The 18,931-nt window shown below is 35.0% G+C and overlaps 1 protein-coding gene across 1 annotated transcript in view; it reads left to right on the forward strand.

The window, feature by feature from the left end:
* Positions 1-18,931, forward strand: part of GPC6 (glypican 6) — a 982,218-nt gene that overhangs the window by 861,007 nt on the left and 102,280 nt on the right. The gene's annotated exons all lie outside the window — the stretch shown is intronic.

An 18,931-nucleotide genomic window follows, 5' to 3' on the forward strand; every position in this document is an offset into this window, starting at 1 on the left:
GAAGTCAGCTGGGAATATGTGTAGAAGAAATATGGGAGAAACAAAAATTAAATACAAATGAAGTTAAACAGTTAACAGTAGAGAGGCCAGTGGTGTTACAAAACTTCAAACCTAGATCTAAAATTCTGATCAATTAAGAATGGAAAATAATTATATGAGGCATCTCCTAGTACATCTTCCATCTAGCTAAATCCTAAATGATAATTCCAAGAAGTTCTTAGGGTAGGCAAATGCATCCTAACTACAAAATTCAGAATTTCCTAGACTGTGGAATAAAATAGTTTTTACAAGCTTACTGAATATGTTTATATGTAGCATTTAAAAACATATTCCTGCAAACTATATCAAAGCAACATATTTATTTCTAGAATATAGCCCCTTGCCTTTTCTTTAAAATCAGTCCCATTCATTGTCTTTTAGTAGCCTCAAAATTACTCTTCCATTTCTTAGAAAAATCTCTTAGCCTGTTTTCAAAATACATGTTTGCTTTAAAAAAAAAAAAAAATAGTAGTACTATTGATCGTTACATACCCAATGGTATCTTAAGGTTAATTCAGCGTATTAGCAGAAATAACTCGACACATGTCTCTAGAACCTAGGTAAAGATACAAATGGGAAGGCTCTGCACTGTTGCAAAATCAATTTCTGCTCTGTTGACTCTATTATCAAATAGTAGATACTCTTCTTAACTTTTTTCTATTTTTCTCATAGGCGAGTCAACATTTTCTCTGTTCTTTTATCTTAAAATCTTACATAGCCATTTAAAGGAAATAAGAGGAAAATTTCCAGGAAAACATTAAGACCTTTGACACTAGATGTTTTATTAAACCAAGTAACAAAGACTCACTTCACTGAGGCACATCTCTCAAATTTTGTTATCTTATCGTAATGTTTTGATTAATTCTGCAAGCATTTCTGGGACTTTCATATTGCCTTTTGAATATGGATATTTTCAAATTGTTTTAAATGTTTAGAAGCAGAGATAGTGATGGTTAAATGCTTGGAAGTTGAAGTCTCATGCGTCTGAGTCTGCATCCAGCTTCGATCTCAATATGGAACATCTGGCTTCCCTAAATTGATTCATTTCCTTTAAAATGAGGCTCAGAACAACATCTATCTCTCAGAGTCAGGAGGATTAAATGTGATACTACATGCCTCACTTTCCTGCAAGTACGTAGGAAGTAAATGTGAGCTGGTGGCTCCTCAACAACTGAGCTACATGTTTGCCTTCAAATCTGAGTAAACAGCTATCAGATGATCTTCTGCATATCTATATCTAAATCTTTCTTTATCATCTACCCAAAATGTCAGTAACCATCTAACACAATAATGCACACAGCTAGATAATATTGCCCCCATATTTCAAGGTTTTGCTGCCCTTGCATTGCAATTCCAGGATGGATTTGGGACCTCTGACCCATTTTCTTGTGATCGGTTTTTCAAGAATAATTAATGAATTCTTGTTGGTTCTTTAAAGCCTATCATTTTGCACCCATTTTTCCTTCCTTGAACATTATTTTGAGAGGAAACATTCTTAAGAATGGAGCTAAAAATAAAAAACAAGTATTTTCGTGACAACACACACCTCTCCATTCTTTACACTTTGTTGAAGGCTCACCCCAATCCATATCCTCCCAACACATACTGCTTGTGTTTGCTTCCATAGGTTGCCTCTTATCTGCATCCCCCCAACTTTTCTTCATCTGTGCCACCTGTGTCCTTCACTCTGACACTTACTGAAAACCTCTGTCCAATTTCACCCAATGCTTTGATCTGACTTCTAGAACTGTTGCTTCTACCTGCTTTCTATTTGGTTTTTCTGTTTTTCTGCCAACTGCTCATGTGCTTTTTCTTATTGATTCCAGGTGCTTCAGCATGCTCTCTCCTAGATGGCCTAAAGCTATAGATCCCTGTGGCTTTGGAGCTAGAACACACATGAGATAGCTATGAACCCAAATATTTATGTTTACTGCTGAGAATCAGTGAGATTAATGTCTTGCCTTTAGATTCTGATGAAGGTAGAACTAGAACCTGCATTTCCAATGTATACATTTAAAACCCTTTACAATTGCAATGAAAAAGAAATATTTTTTTTTTAATTCTGAAAGTTTAAATTTAAAATACAATGTATGCTTAAATGTCTGCTTATTAAATGTAGGAGGTTTATTAAATTGCAGAATCAGAGCTATATTCTCTTCCTCCATTTATGTCTCTATATTAAAAATATTTCTTCATATTAAAGTTAGAACTCTTTATATTTATTCATAAGAATGTATGTTCATGCTACTTAGTTCTTGAATAAGTAACTGTCGTTTTAAAGTCAATTTAATTTAATCATCAGAAATAAGAACAAATCAGAGATAAAAACTATATTTCATAACAATGCAAAATCTGGTAAGAATGTATAAAGCCAACTAAAAAATAATGATTATAGAAATTAGAGTGCATTGAAGACATGCAATATTATGCACAATAAAAAGGATGTTTTCATAGATCAATAAGGGGATATCTACTTATATGTTATTGAACTGAAAATAGAGAATAAACACTGCTATATAGCCTGACCCTAATATTAGAAATTAGAATTAACAACTGGAAGGAAATACCACAAAATATTATCCATAGTTATATCTGTCTTGGTAGACTATAGGTTACTTTATTCTCTCCTTTTTTGTTGTTGTTTTGTATTTTCCAAATTTCGTATGACAAACTTACATAAATAGACACCCAGTAGAAATGTCCAATGAGCAGTTGACTATCCACACCCTGGCTTAGGTCTCCGGGCCAGATTCATGATCAAAAGGAAGTGAGTGTTGTCTAAAATCTTTCCTTTCAACTCAGCTAATATATTCTTCAGCATAAAAAGGAATGTAATAAAAAAATAGTTATATCTTTCTGAAAACCAAATAAATGAAGTTATCTTTAAATTTATGACTGGTGTCAAATATACCTTCGTAAATCATACACAAGTTTTAAGAACAGAATATACCACTGCACTGTCATAATTGATGAGGTACTTTTCAATGATAAGCTCTAGAAGGGTCTGAACATTAAGAAAGGCCCAGAAAAAGAAAGCGTGAACTCACAACTTGCAATATAAGGGCTTGTGTCTGAAGTTTCCAGAGAGACTTGTTTGTTTAACGAAACCGCATGAAGTAATGAGACCAAATAATGCAATTTGAATGCCTTGGAGCGGGCAATATTCCCTGCCTCACCCTGCTTAACAGAGCACATACCCATTCAGGTCCACCTACCTGAGAGCTGAGTAGGTCTCCTTGGCTAGAATGACAAGTTCAAGAAATTCACTGATATGAGCTCTGGCCTTCTCTGAACAGGACCTACCCTAACCATTCACAAGCTATGAGACCATGGGCAAGCTATTTCACCACTGGGATCTCAGCCTCCACAGCCATTAAAGGAAATAATAGTACTTCCTACATCATGGAGACACTGTAAAAATAAAATGACTCTCTGTGTTCTGAAGCTATTAGAGAAGTAGCAGGCCCAAGCCTACTGAAATGCTACTGAAGTCCTCACCCCCTCTCTATAGTGTGTCAGCTTCTCTCTCTCCCTCTCTCTTCTCTCTCTCTCTCTCTCTCTCTCTCTCTCTCTCTCTCTCTCTCTCTCTCTCTCTCTCTCTCTCTCTCTCTCTCCCCCTCACTCCCCCTTCCCTCATCCGCTTTAGTTGGAAAGTGATCTTTGTCTTCACCATGGAGCATGTGTTAAAGATAACTTTAAGCAAGATGTAAAGACAGAAGAAATAACAAAAGTTACTTTGCCATTTCACAAGACGAATCAGAGATGAGAATAAATGAAGTCGACACCTAAAATGAGTTGTTTTTTTTTTTCTTTTCTTAAACAATCTAGCTTTTTTTCTTCGGGTCTGGTGACCCATGATACAGGCCATACTGCCCTTTTTTTCTTTATCCCATTGGTTCCCATGGCACTGAGCAACAAGATAATAAAAAATATATATTTTTTAATAATACTAGTACACGCACAAGTAGGAGAAAAGAGTTCCCATTGCTTGCTGAATAGCTCACTAATCACTCTGTCCAGAACCAGTAGGGAATTCTGACAACACACCTGACTTTTCATTTATTTATTTTTTATTGGTTCTGGGAAAGGTGCATGATTCATTCCATATAGGTTGCAAGCTCTTGTACTATAGGAACAAATGGTCTCTGGGTGATTTGCTTTATTAACTTCTAGGGCAAAAAAAGAGAAAAATAGGAGAATTGCTTTAACTGCAATATGCTGGCAAAAAGTTTAGACTTTTTTAGTTCATTGACACCTGAAATATTTTAATTGATCATGCTTCTCAATGCTAGATTGCCTGATTATAAAGCAGAAGGCACTATAATGGACCAGAAAGACAGCTAGATGAAAGACAGAGAACCGGACAGTGGTCCCAGCCATGCCATTTGTGCCCAGCCAAATCACTTGACCCCTTGTGTCGCTGGAACTCAGAGACTTTCTTTGTAAAATAAAGGGGTCAGACTAAATGTTGTCTTCTGTCAGTTAGGGTTTACAGCTTCATGAATGATGAAATCAAACTTTTAATATTAACTTTGTTGAGAAATGAAAAAATCCTCCTCTCCATGAAGATATAATAATCATAATATAACAACAATAAATATCACAACATTTGCTGTGCTACATGCTTAGTGTTTCATATAATTCCCACAATGATGTAAGAAGAGCCGCTGTAAAAAGAAGGGACACCAAGAATCACAAAGGTTAAGCAAGTTGCCTGAGGTCACAGAACCTGGTGGCACTAGGCTTCTCCTCCCCAACACACAGCTCCCAATCACACCTCACCTCCATACTGCCTCTTCGGGAGACTATAAAGACCATCTATGCTGATAAAGGATTCAGGGTAACTGAACTGTGATGTGCAGGTTAATAAACAGTAAGGAGGAATACGAGTGCTTTTATAAGTTTGTCAAGGGCAAGTCAGAATCATGGCGCCCCATAGAACAGAGCAAGAGAGGACAAGGGCTTTTGGTCCAGGAGCTGCTGTTTACATTAAGTGATTTGCCTTCCTTCTTTGGGTTCTGGTTTCCGAAACTATAAAGCCAACTGGCTGGTCTAAGTCAATATCCTAGATGCCAAAATCCTGTAGGAGGCACCAGGGATGAAAAAATAAAGATGAGGTTCTGTTCTCAGAAAGATCTTTAAGAAGTTTTTACCCCTTAAATTCTGAGTCATCATCAAGTCAAATGCAATAGATCGATGTGACTTCCTTGTCCATTCCTAGATACAAATGACAAAAAATTATTCATATGAAGAATCAGCAATAAAAATTTAAATAAAAACAAAGACTTATGGACATGGACAATGGACTAGTGGTTACCAGAGGTTGAGGGGGAGGTAGATGAGGGGGAAAAAATCAAATCATTTCTCCAATTTAAATAAATAAATAAACAAACAAATAAATAAATAAATAGAAGAAAAAAATAGTTTTATTAGAATACAGCCACATTCATTTGTTTACTACTCTCTAGGTCTCTGTGATGCAAAGCCCAATCCTTCTGCCTTTGATGTAATTAAACATCTCAAAGACATAATATAGCAATAAGATGATACTTATGTGAATATATAATATTTTTATGAAATGCAATGTATCATTCTACTACACAGAATCTAACATCTGAAAATGAGTCCTGTAGATTCTAATTTCTGTGCTGTGCTAGGACTGCTAGCGAACTATTTTCCCCCAGAATTTGCATTTTCTTTTACAGTGTTGAAGAAAAATAGCCTCTTTGTTTGCACTGGTTTCAGAATTAAATTAGTTTGTATATTTGTTCTCTCCTCCTCTTCCCGGATTTGTTTTCAACGTAAACAGTTATTTTATTAATTTTTTTTTAATTTGGCCTTAGTTCTTAATTATTGTAATTATTCAGCACGGCTGCCCCCATTTTATTTTTGAAGCAGATACCTGTGTACTGTTTTAAATTGCACCTAATTATTTACTTCCATTTTCTATTGTTCTAATTCTGTGGTATATGATTTCTTTAGCTAGATCTGACTCCTGTTATCATGACCTGATCTTTTTTTATTTTGTTGTTTGTTTGTTTTGTTGTTTTATGAACCTAAACACTGTACAAAGTTTGCAAAATAGAAAGAAAAAGGTGATCATCGATTTGATGTTTAGTGAATGCAGACAAATTACAAGGAAGAACCAAAAATGACAATCATCACAGAGATTGTTTTGATTGTTAATACAACTTGCAGTGAGAAACAGCAAGAATTATCTAGGTTGGTAAAGCCCAGAATGTCAACAACATTTTTTTTTACATTAACCTAGAAATGACCTCTGACAGAACGAAAACCAGTCATACTTTTCGATTTCAAGCTAAAAGATCTAAAAAGTTATTTCTGTCTAATAAAAAAGTACAATAAGATTCTGAATTCCCACAGAAACCCTTCATCTACCTTATAACACATCAAAAGCCACCTAGGGGCTATTCATCCTGTAGGAAATGATAATCAAGCTTTTCAGGCATTTACGATAGTGTGCATGACAGAGAAATAGAGAAGGGGAGGCAAGAAGGCAGGGAGCAAGTTACTTTTTGTTAAGTTACTAGAAGAAAATATAGGAAGATTTTTAAAATTTGTTCTAATAATTCATTTAACAAATGTTCATTTACCAGCTCTTAGATTCTAAGTATTCTTCATGTTGAGACTGTAGAAGTGGACAACAAAGATGAAGTCCCTGCCCCCTTGCAGATTACATAATAGTGGGGAAAGAGAGGCAATAGCAAATATACATATAATAATTCAGCAAGTATTAAGTGCTATGAAGAATAAAGTGATCAGATCAGAGTGGGAGTTTACAGGGTCGTTAGAGAAGGTTTGCCTGAGAAGTGACATTTGGGTAGAAATTGAAAGAAAATAAGAGATATATTGATATCGAGCAGGAAAGTTTTCAAGGAAAAAGAAACAAGCAGTAAATGCAAAGCCCTGGGGCAGGAAAGTGTCTGGCCTGTATTCAAGAAACAACAAGAAAGTTAGTGAGTGAAAATGTGAATGCCAGTAGAATAGGCCATAGAGGTGATCCTGGACAAGAGAAAGCCTGTGTACATATGATACAAGACCAAGAAAATGTAAATAAATGATTGGTAAATTAAATTTTAAATTTCTGCATATCAAAAACAAAAACAAAAACAAAAAAAACAAACAAAAAATCACGTGAACAAAATCAAAAGATAAACAGAAACTAGAGGGAAAATAGTAACTCATGTCACAAAAGAGCTGGTGTCTTTAATGTATTTTTTAAAAGAAATTTATTTAAATCAATATAAATGATTAATAAGCCAACAGAAAAATAAGTGAACAAACACTATGAAGAGAAAAGGCCATAGTAATGCTTTTAAACATAGTTTAAACACATAAAGAACCTTGCTTATAATGAGGAAACTTCACACTGAGATGCCAATATCTTACGCTATCAGGTTGGCAAAGACCTAAACATCTGATCTTAACAGCATCAAAAGTTTGAGACTTAGAGAACCAGACATGATCATGTATTGCTACTGGGGATGTAAACAGGCACAGTCTTTACAGGGAGAACTTGGACACTATCAAAATTTTAAACGCTCATATCCTTGACCCAGCAGTTTCACTTCTATGACTTTAACCAACAGATTTATTTGCACATGTGTTAAATAAATTAATTTCAAAGATACTCACTGTGGCATTATTTGTAACAGCAGGAAACTGTGGGACATGTTGAGTAGTGAGAAATGAGTTTAGAAACAAGGGGTTGAGTCTGATTACGAATCTTAAACCCTCGGAAGTTCTTGAGCAGGTGAAATGAGAGCAAGGTTGTGGTTAGAATAACTTGTCAGTCATCGATTTTAGATTACACTGGTGTGTAGGGGACCTCAGTGACAACTTCAATGTCATTTAAAGAGTTATGATGGAGCTATAAAGGAAAAGTATTGGGTGGGAGGTGGGAGATGGGAGAGGCAAGGAGGTGGTGGTAGGCAAGGCTGCTAAATGGACAGAGACTAGCTTGTGAAGGGCCTTTCTTATGCCAGATTAGGACGTTTGACTTTGTCCTGAAGGCAATGACAACCTTTAGAGCAAGGCAGTGACCTCATCGGATTTGCATTTTTAAAGGACAGCTCTGTTTGCAATGTCAGAGAAGAGATTACAGAGCAGCAAAACCAGAGGTAGTGAGAGATTAGTGTAAAAAATCAGAAATACAGTCCCACGAGGGGAAAATATTCTCTTTGTTTGGCAGTTTTAAGAATCAGAATTCCAAAAATGAAATGTCTTGGCTATAGAATTGCATTAAAAACAAAACCAAAAAAATGTTTTAAGTAAACTCTAAAAAAGATGACATGGACCTTCTGACTAGGTAAGTTCATGTTCTCTTTTCCGGTTATTCAGATCATGTCTGCCTGCTGTTATTGTTTCCCTCAGTCCCTACTAGCTGTGCTCTCTTTCTAGACCTCTCCTAAAATACGTTCTTGTCTAAGATCTCACAAGAATTTTAATTAATCAACGTGGGTGAAAACAAAGGTCATATATACTGAGTGTGCCCATCTCCCTCAAGCTACAGGAGAAAGCAGATCCTTCTAATTACATTCTTGCCATGGGCATAAATGAGACTGTATAGAAACCCTGAAGCAGGTTTTCTTTTTTATTTTCTTTTAACGAATAACTAAACTGGGTGCCAGGGTGCCAGTAAATGAATATACTAGGGTACTTGTAAAATTGCTTTTATTTTTTTTTTTATTCCTTTGTCTGCATCATAGTAGGGGAAATATCTTGGTTAGACTAAAACAATGGTATTGCAAATGTAAGAGAGGGTGAGCATCGCTTCTAAAGAAAAACCAAAGTTGGAGGCTATGGAATTCCAATAAAAAAATAAACTATATTGTGCTTATAAATTTTATTTTTTAGAGTAGATTTAATGAGAATTTTGAAATGACATGTTATCTTAATTCAAATTTACTTCAGAGGAAGAAAAAGGTTTTAATGTTCATGTATTTTCACCTTTGTCACTTCAAAAAGATTCTAAATACCATGAATGTAGCAACTGTAGACTGCTTCTGTACTCCCACTACCACCAATTCATAATGACATAGTGATACTCCTTGGCATATAACAAATATTTATTAGGTTAAATTGAGCTTATTTCAATTAAATTTACGATTTTTTTCAGCTTTATTGAGTTAACATAAAAAATTGTGTAAGTTTAAGATGTGCAACATGACAATTTGATACATGTATATATTGCAAAATGATTATCACAATAAGGTTAGTTAACACCTCCATTACCTCATATAGTTACCTGGTGTGAGTGTGTGTGTGCGCGTGTGTGTGTGTGTGTGTGTGTGTGTGTGTGTGTGTGTGTGTTGAGAATTTTTAACACCTACTCTCTTAGTTACTTTCAAGTATACAATGTAGTACTGTTAACTATAATCACATGCTGTGTTAACACATAACTGGGAGTTCGTACCTTTTGACTCCCTTCACTCAATTTCCCCCAACCCCTCTTGACTGAATTTTCAAGGTTATTTCTATTCTATCATTACTTAGAAAAAGCTTAGTAACACCTCCTTTGACAAAGGAAAAGGCTTTATCTTCTTGAACAGTTTGAAAATCATTCTTACAAGTTCAAATCAACATTCAGCACAATTATTTCTGATTTTATGTCTCCTTTTCTCAAGAAGTAAATTAAAAACATATGTTGATCATATGAAATCATACTTAATATTTATATCCTTAGAGGAGCATGAAACATTCAGAAGTCTCTGCAGCAATTATTTTCACTCCAATGACATCCAGAGATCAGAGATAATGTCTAGCTCCCAGTCTGAGCTTTTACTTACTCTTCATAAAGTCAGATACTTAGACAAAAATCAGAGTATTTGCCTTCTTACAAATCTGCTCTATATCTCTTTCATGCTCAGATCCCAGAGGAAATATATATATATACACATCCTTATCTGAGGAAAGCTGGTGTGTATTCGGTGTACCATACATAATGTTATACCTTAACACTTTATGGACTGGGAGCAAATTCTTTTTGAATGTTTTGTTTAGGGCAACAGTTTATTTTCTATTGACCATGCAGTGTCAGTAAACAGGGGTTACATCATAAATGGTAAATTTGTCAAATATTACTTGACTAGAATTCTGAATATTTGAGTCCTGTCAAACAAATAGTGAGAAAGAATTACTGTGTATTTTGTAAATATTGTAATTTGGCTTCTTCAGTTTCTTATTGTTACAAAATAAATTATCCTCAAATTTAACATCTTAAAATAACAATTATATTATTAAAAATCACAGTACTATAGATAGAGAATTCAGGCAAGACACAACTGGCTGATTCTTCAGCACCACGTGGCGTTGACTGAGATTACCAGATGGTAATCAGCTGACAGATGGGCTGATCCAGAAGATTGTAGACAGCCTCACCCATATGTCTGGCACCTTGGTGGATGTGTTAGTCCATTAGGGCTGCTATAACAAAAATACTATAGACTAAGTGGTTTAAACAGCAAACTTTTATTTTTCGTAGTTCTGGAGGCTGGGGAGTCCTAGATCAAGCACCAGCAGATGCAGTGTCTAGTAAAAGCCCACTTCCTACTTCATAGTCATCTCATTGTATCCTTATGTGTGAGAAGGGTGAGGGAGCTCTCTAGGGCCTCTTTTATAAGGGCACTAATCTCATTCATGAGGGCTCCATCTTCATGACCTAGTCACCCCCCAGAGGCCCACCTCCTAAAACTATCATATTGGAAATTATATTTCGACATATGGATTTTGGGGGGAACACAAATATTCCAACTATAACAGCAGGAGTGGCTGGAGATCTGGGCCCAGTTGGAACAGTCACTTGGGTGTCTACATGTGGCCAGTCCAGCAGGTGATCTCAGAATAGTCTTTCAAGAGACAGAAACTAGAACCTGCAGTCTCTTAAATATATGCTCTGGAAACTGGCAATGTCACTTCCACTGTATGCTATTAGTCATAGCAGTCACAGCCCACCCAGATTCAAGGCAGTCATCTTTAATTGGTAAAGGGGCACATCATGAAAAAAGAATGCAGTTTTGTATCTCTTGGTAATGATCAAAGCAGCTACAATCAAAACATCGATTTAATATAAAAAAGAGCACCAGCTATACATCTTAAAGTCATCTGTGTGCCTTTTGCTTTTTTGTCTTCACATTGCTGTCAATACTTCCGCCAAAATATCTTACAAGTCATTTCTTCTTTTTATCTCTTTCACTGCCCAATGGAAGTGCCTTATAATAGCTAACCTTTGTTGAGAGCTAATTATCTGCCAGGCATTGCGCTAACAACTTTACAGGCAACACCTCATTTGATGCCTAACCACCACTATTAAGCAGACATTGTCATAATCTCTATTTCACAGATGAAGAAAATGGGACTTTGTGAATTAAGTGACACATATTATCTCTCAACCATTTAATGGAAGGGCCTAAATGGAAAGGCAGGCACCTGACTCTATCTAATCAGGTTTCCTCACTCCTAACCAGAAGTAACACTTCTATGAGCAGAATGCTTGGCCCAGAGGTGCAGCTTTTCCTGCAGCCTGGCTCCTCATTTTTGCATAACACCTTCTGTTTGAGCCGATACACACGCCTCCTGTGCTAACACATAGTCATAACATCTCTGTGTACGTCAGAACTTCATACCGAGGCTTCATACCAGTTATTTCTAATCTATCTAAATTTCATTCTCCATTTAGAAACAGAAGTCACATATACTGCCTGAGTAAGACAAAAGTTTTTGTCTTAAAAATAAATAAAACTGAACAACACAGGAGATATGTGCAGAAAAAATCAGATGATCATTAGCTGACATCCTAATACTGGCCTGGTTTAATTGGCAATAGATAATAGCTCCAAGAACACAGTTAAAAATAACATTCCAAATATTTCAAAGTATAAACGGCATGGAGATAATTAAGATAACGCAGGATGGCAGCCTCTGGAGTAAGTTATGGCCATGTTCTGACTTAATTAGTTTCAGAGAAACTTACCAACTACTGCCTTGGTGTCACAGAAGTATTTTGTGTTTCCTTCACTTTGAGAAGAGAAATATGGCTTTCCTCAGCCCCAAAGGAGAGGGAGGTTTTCTTGACACCAGGGGAGTTTGCCTGATAACAGATGGGAGACAAACCAGTCACTCTGAAACACAACTGGTTGCTCAATGGTCCACACAGACCCTCTTGCCAACTGGGGTCTGGGGCTCAGCGATTGCAGCCGTTTGCTACCAGGCCTTTTCCTATTCCCAGGGCTGAAGGGCTCTGGGCACCACTGCCACTTTCAAACCTGGTAATTTGTCTGAACTAGACTCCTAATGGCAAAAGCTATAAGCGTGACCCTTTATAGCGGAAATGCAAAATAGTAGAGGTGTTATCTGAACAGCTGCTTTTCCTTTTATGGCCCTGAGGAATCCTGTCATGCATATTTAGAATAAAAATGGGAACTTGGGGGAGGGATTATTATATCATAAGAGATATGTATTTTCAGACCTTTTTATTGACACATAGCATTTATTGTATTAGTCCAAGGTATACAGCATAATGATTTGATATATTTATATGTTGCAAAATAATTAACTAAAATAATTAATAGTAAGACTAGTTAGCATCCATCGCATGTAGTTAGAAATTTTTTTCTCATGAAAACTTTTAAGAATCATATACTTTCTTAGCAATTTTCAAATGTACAATACAGTACTGTTGACTATAGTACATTCCCAAGAGTGACTTATTTTACAACTAGAAGTTTGTACCTTTTGACTATCTTCACCTATTTCTTCCACCCCATACTCTCTGCCTCTGGCAGCCACTAATCTGTTCTCAGTATCTGTGAGTTCAGGGTTTATTTTAGGTTCCAAGTAATGTCACATGGTATTCGTCTTTCTCTGTCTGATTGATTTCACTTAGCATAATGCCTTCAAGTTTCATCCATGTTGTCCCAAAATATAATCAATAATCAACTTAATAATCATCACTACTATTTTTATTGTGGTAAAAACACATAACGAATTTTTAGGTACACAGTACAGTATTGTTAACTGTATGCACATTACTACTCTTAATGATAATTCTGAGATCTTGAGCCAGTCTGTATTGCTTTTGAGTCTTTAAAGGAGAATCTAGTTTTACTTAGTAAAGTGTTTTTATTAATACATAATTTTTCATCTTATTTCTTTTAATTGCCCCCCTTTTTGATTTTTCAATTACAGTTGACATTCAATATTATTTTATATTAGTTTCAGGTGTACAGCACGGTGATTAGAAATTTATATAATTTATAAAGTTATCTCCCTGACTAGTCTGATACTCATCTAGCACTATACATAGCTATTATCATGTTATTGACTATATGCCTTACACTTTACATCCCCATGACTGTTTTGTAACTACCAATTTGTACTTCTTAATCCCTTCACCTTTTCCACTCCACCTCCAACCCCCTCCCATCTGGCAAACATCAGCTTGTTCCCTGCATCTGTGAATCTGTTTCTGTTTTATTTGTTTGTTTGTTTTGTTCTTTAGATTTCACATATGAGATCATATGATATTTGTCTTTCTCTGTCTTATTTCACTTAGTAAGATTTCAGTTTTTTCAATGGCCAAGTAATATTCCTTTGTATATAGTACCACATCTTCTTTATCCAATTGTCTGTTGATGAGCACTTAGGTTGCTTCCATATCTTGGCTATTATAAATAATGCTGCAATGAATGTAGATACATTTATCTTTTCAAATTAGTGTTTTGGATTTCTTTGGATAAATATCCAGAAGTGGAATTGCTGAGTCATATGGTAGTTCTATTTTTAATTTTTGAGAGAACCTCCATATTGTTTTTCATAGTGGCTGCACCAATTTGCAATCCCACCAACACTTGTTATTTGCTGAATTTATCAATGATAGCCATTCTGACAGGTGTGAGGTTTTAATTTGCATTTCTCTGACGATTAGTGATATTGAACATCTTTTCATGTGTCTATTGGCCATCTGTATGTCCTCTTTGGAGAAATATCTATTCAGGTCCTCTGCCGATTTAATTGGATTGTTAATTTTTTTGGTGTTAAGTTGCCTAAGTTCTTTATAAATTTTGGATATTAACCCCTTATCAGATATATCAGTCGTTTGTCATTCTGTTTTGTTGCTGGTTTCCTTTGCTGTGCAGAACCTTTTTAGTTTAATGTAGTTCAATTTATCTTTCCTTTTGTTTCCCTTGCCTGAGGCAACATGTCAGAAAAAATATATATTATTAAGAGCAATGTCAGGGAGTTTACTGCCTGTGTTTTCTTCTAGGAATTTAACATTTTAGGGTCTTACATTTAAGTCCTTAATCCATTTTTGAATTTATTTTTGTATATGCTATAAGAAGGTGGTCTACTTTCATTTTCTCAATACCATTTATTGAATAGACCATCTTTACCCTATTGCATATTCTTTCCTCTTTTGTTATAGATTAATTGACCATATAGGTGTAGGTTCATTGCTAGGCTCTCTATTCTGTTCCATTGATCTATATGGTTGTTTTTATGCCAGTACCATGCTGTTTTGATTACTGTAACCTTGTAGTATAGTTTGATATAAAGTATTGTAATACCTTCATCTTCGTCTTTCTTTCTCAACATTGCTGTGGCTATTTGTGGTCTTTTGTGGCTCCATATAAATTTTAAGATTATATGTTCAAGTTCTGTGAAAAATATCATTGGTATTTTGATAGGAATTACATTGAATCTATAGATTGCTTTGGGTAGTACAGACATTTTAATAATGTTATTTCTTCCTATCCATGAACATAGCGTATGCTTCCATTTATTTGTATCTTCTTCAATTTCTTTCTTTAACGTCTTATAATTTTCTGAGTATAAGTCTTACCTCTTTGGTTAAATTTATTCCGAGGTATTTTATTTTTCTGATGCAACTGTAAGTAGGATTGTTTTCTTAATTTCTCTTTCTGATAATTCATTATTAGTGTATAGAAATGCAACCAATTTCTGAATATTAGTTTTGCATCCTGCTACTTTACTGAATTCATTTATTAGTTCTAATAGTTTTTTGGTGGAATCTTTAGAGTTCTCAATATATAGTATTATATCATCTGCAAATACTAAAAGTTTTACTTCTTCCTTTCCAATTTGGATGCTTTTTATTTCTTTTTCTCGTCTGATTGCAATGGCTAAGCTTTCTAATACTATGTTGAATGGAAGTGGTGAAAGTGGACATCCTTGCCTTTTTTTTGATTATATGGAAAACGCTCTTAGCTTTTCATCATTCAGTATATTAGCTGTGGGTTTGTCACATATAGCCTTTATGATGTTGACGTATGTTTCCTCTATTCTCACTTTGCTGAGGGTTTTTATCATAAATGGATCTGGATTTTGTCAAATACTTTTCTGCATCTATTGATATGATCATATAATTTTTATCTTTTATTTTGTTTTTGTTGTGTATCACTTTAATTGATTTGCAAATATTGAACCAAGCTTGCATCTCAGGAATAAATCTTACTTGATCATGGTGCATGATCTATTGAATATATTGCTGAATTCAGTTTACTAATATTTTGTTGAGGATTTTTGCATTGTATTCATCAGGGATATCGAGCTATAATTTTTTTTGTAATGTCTTTGACTTTTTAATCAGGATTATGGTGGCCTTGTAAAATGAGGTTGGGGGCTGTCCATGTTCTTGAATCTTTTGGAATAGTTTGAGAAGGATAGGTATCAACTCTTCTTTGAATGTTTGATAAAACTCACTCATGAAGCCATCTGGTTCAGGACTTTTGTTTGTGGGGAGGTTTTTTATTACTAATTTGATTTCATTAGTAGTAATTGGTCTGTTCGGACTTTTTGTTTCTTCTTGATTTATCACAATTTTACATATTTTTAAAATTAGTATTAGCCTAAACCAGATAGTAAACAACATAAAGTAGCATATTTTGACTGGCGATCATAATTAAAAGAAAAATAAACAGATATAAACCTACATCAAAAATTTATCATCATAAATTAGTTTGTATAACAAAGCAAATGAATCGAGATTAAAAAAAATGAAAATACAAGGACAAGCAATTTGAGTAAGTATGGCCACTGGGTTATGTGTTTAATATATAGAATCATCAATACGATTGCCTTTTTCCAAGACCAAGCAGGCAACATCTTGGGAGAAGGTCACCCGGAGCACTTTTATCATAGCTAGGAGTCAAAAAGAGAAGATGAGTTTGCAAACCCAGGAACCCAAAAGCACACACTGTGGTGGAGAAGAAGCAATGAGCAAAATGATTAAAATCACCAAAGGAAACTTTCCGACCTCATCACACAAATCAAACAACTTTTTTTGCTTTATCTATTGAAGGGAATGTCTGGTACAGAGGCAGTGTTTTAATTTAATCAGTTAAAAGAAACTTTCAGAGACGTTTTAGACCCCATAATTTCAAACTGTGATCCAATCCAAAAACTTGTCCTTGCCCAGAGCACAACTGCTTTCAGACTTACAGTATAGCCAACATTATTACTCTCTCTACATGACCCATTCATGTTGGATAGATAGGCAGTGATAGACCAGCACTCTATATAATGATTTATGCAAATACTTATATAAAATACACAATTAGGTATTCTATAGTTATCAGTTCCTTTAATTGCATTTTTAATAACTCCCTGGTGCCAATTCTTTATCATGTTCGAGGATTGCTTGATTCCTCTAGCAGAAAACACCTGTTTAGAGAAACTTGCTCATTTTTCATAATTAATCTTCATCAAAAAGCCTGCTGGATAGTCTAGTGTTAAAGGAGATTATTTTTGATAAACACACAAAATAGATCTAAAGACATAAAAGAAACAGACTGGCTTTCAGGCAACAGTTAGCCAACTTTTAAAACCTTAAAGGAGAAAACATCTTTAATATCAAAATACTCTAACCAAAAAATGTATCATCTGTCTACATCACCAGATAATTAGGTCGATAAGAGGGAAAAATCACTACTTTTGTTATAGAATTCTGCTGGGACATAGACATATAGGTCTGCATTATCTAAGGAAAAAAAATCAAAAAATGTTAGATCATCTTTGTGAGTCCTTGTTCACACCTAAGTTTTTCACACCATGTGTGTCCATAAGAATAACATAAGACAGAGCATGGGGGGTCGGACTGAGACAGAGGAACCTCCCTCATGCTCCAATGCTGCCCTGGATGCACTTACTCTCAGTCATTCCACAGGGAGTGGAGCAAGGACGCAGTTATGGGCTCTGGCTGAGAAAGCCAGTTGACAGTGTAAAAGCTGATACTGTTCACAAAGCCTAATGCTCTAAAAATGTTACTCTTTGCTTCCCAGCAGTACTGTATCTTTCTTGTGAAAAAAATCTCTCTTAAAAGGTTTCTCATATGCCTAACTCGTAACTACTTATAACCCTGAAAATGTTTTCATGTTGGACTTTAGTTGAGCATGGTTGGATATATAATAAAAATAAAATTTGCTTTCCTTACACAAATACTATAAAACAGCTACTATAAATAGTGTTTTACATTAATAATATATTACATTTAGAAAGCAGATGATATGATATATTTCCAGCTGCATGCTTAAAATATTCATGCACAGGGGGCAGCAGGGGGAAACATAGGGCATATACCAAACTGTTTATAGCGTTATTCTAGGAAGAAAAATTATGGGTATACTTCTCTCCTTTGTTTTTCTTTTCTACATTTTTGTGTTTGATAATAAACATGTATTATTTGGGGGAAAAGAAAGTGTTTTAAGATTGGCTCCCAAAAGCTTTGACGATTGAAAAACTTGAGATCTATTGAGTCCGTATGTTAAAAGTCTAGATCACACTGCCTAACATAGCAGTCATAGTCTCAAGTGGATATTTTAAATGAATTAAAAGCAAATTAATTTATTAATGATTTAAATCTTCACATTAGCCACATTTCAAGTTTTAATAGCCACATTTTCATCATCACAGAAGGTTGTATTTGACAGTCTTCGTGAAGATAAGTTACCAAACTATGCCCTGGAAACTAAAAACAAAAGTGGCCCACTTTTAGTGGCATAGGAACGAACATATGCCCTTCATTGTAGATGCTGAAAGACTCCTCCATACCAGTTCTTTTATATACTTTTCTAATCTGTAGCCCAATAAGCTCAGAGATTTGTTCTATAGCCATTCAACTAGTAACAGAGCAAAGACAAAAACCCAGGGCTATCAACTCCTAATTCATAGCTCTTGTCTCCATATCGCTATTACCATCTTCTGCAAATAACTAAAACTTCCCAAGCAATACTTTAGTTCACTGTGATTTCATAGACATTTTTTTGAGAGCTTACAGTGCAACAGGCACCATAATAACCCTTGAATAAACCAAGTAAGAGAAGTTGCCCTACCCCTGAGGGTGTCAAAGTGTAACAACAGAGGAATGCAAAGTAGAATGACAGCACAAAGTAGAGACAAGGCCTGTTTTTCTCAAGAAGTCCAGAAATGCTTCGCACACATAGATATGTTTCAATTGAGTCTACATTTGTGCATCCAAATTCACAAATTATCACTTCTTCTCCAATACTGTCAATTTTCCCCACACTCCAGAAGAGATTAGACTCCATTTTTGAAATGCAGTTGATCCCTGATCTAACATTGTTTTTTTGGGGGGGTTTTTTGGTTTTTTTTTTTTTTAGTTCTTGTGCAATAGTTAGATATGTTTAACTCTTTTACTCTCTTAATTTGAACTAATTTTCTTATTTTCAGGCCTTATTTTATACATGTAATAATTTCAAATCTTCAAATGAAATAAAATACTTCTTTAAGATTTAACCTTCCTTTCCAGTTTAGACTATATAAAAGCAAACACAAATTTTGAATGAATGGTTATTTTTTAGCCAGTTGTGTTGGAAATGTTTAAACACAGGTTAAG

Source organism: Pteropus alecto, unplaced genomic scaffold (assembly GCF_000325575.1).
Source record: "Pteropus alecto unplaced genomic scaffold, ASM32557v1 scaffold72, whole genome shotgun sequence".
Taxonomy (NCBI): domain Eukaryota; kingdom Metazoa; phylum Chordata; class Mammalia; order Chiroptera; family Pteropodidae; genus Pteropus; species Pteropus alecto.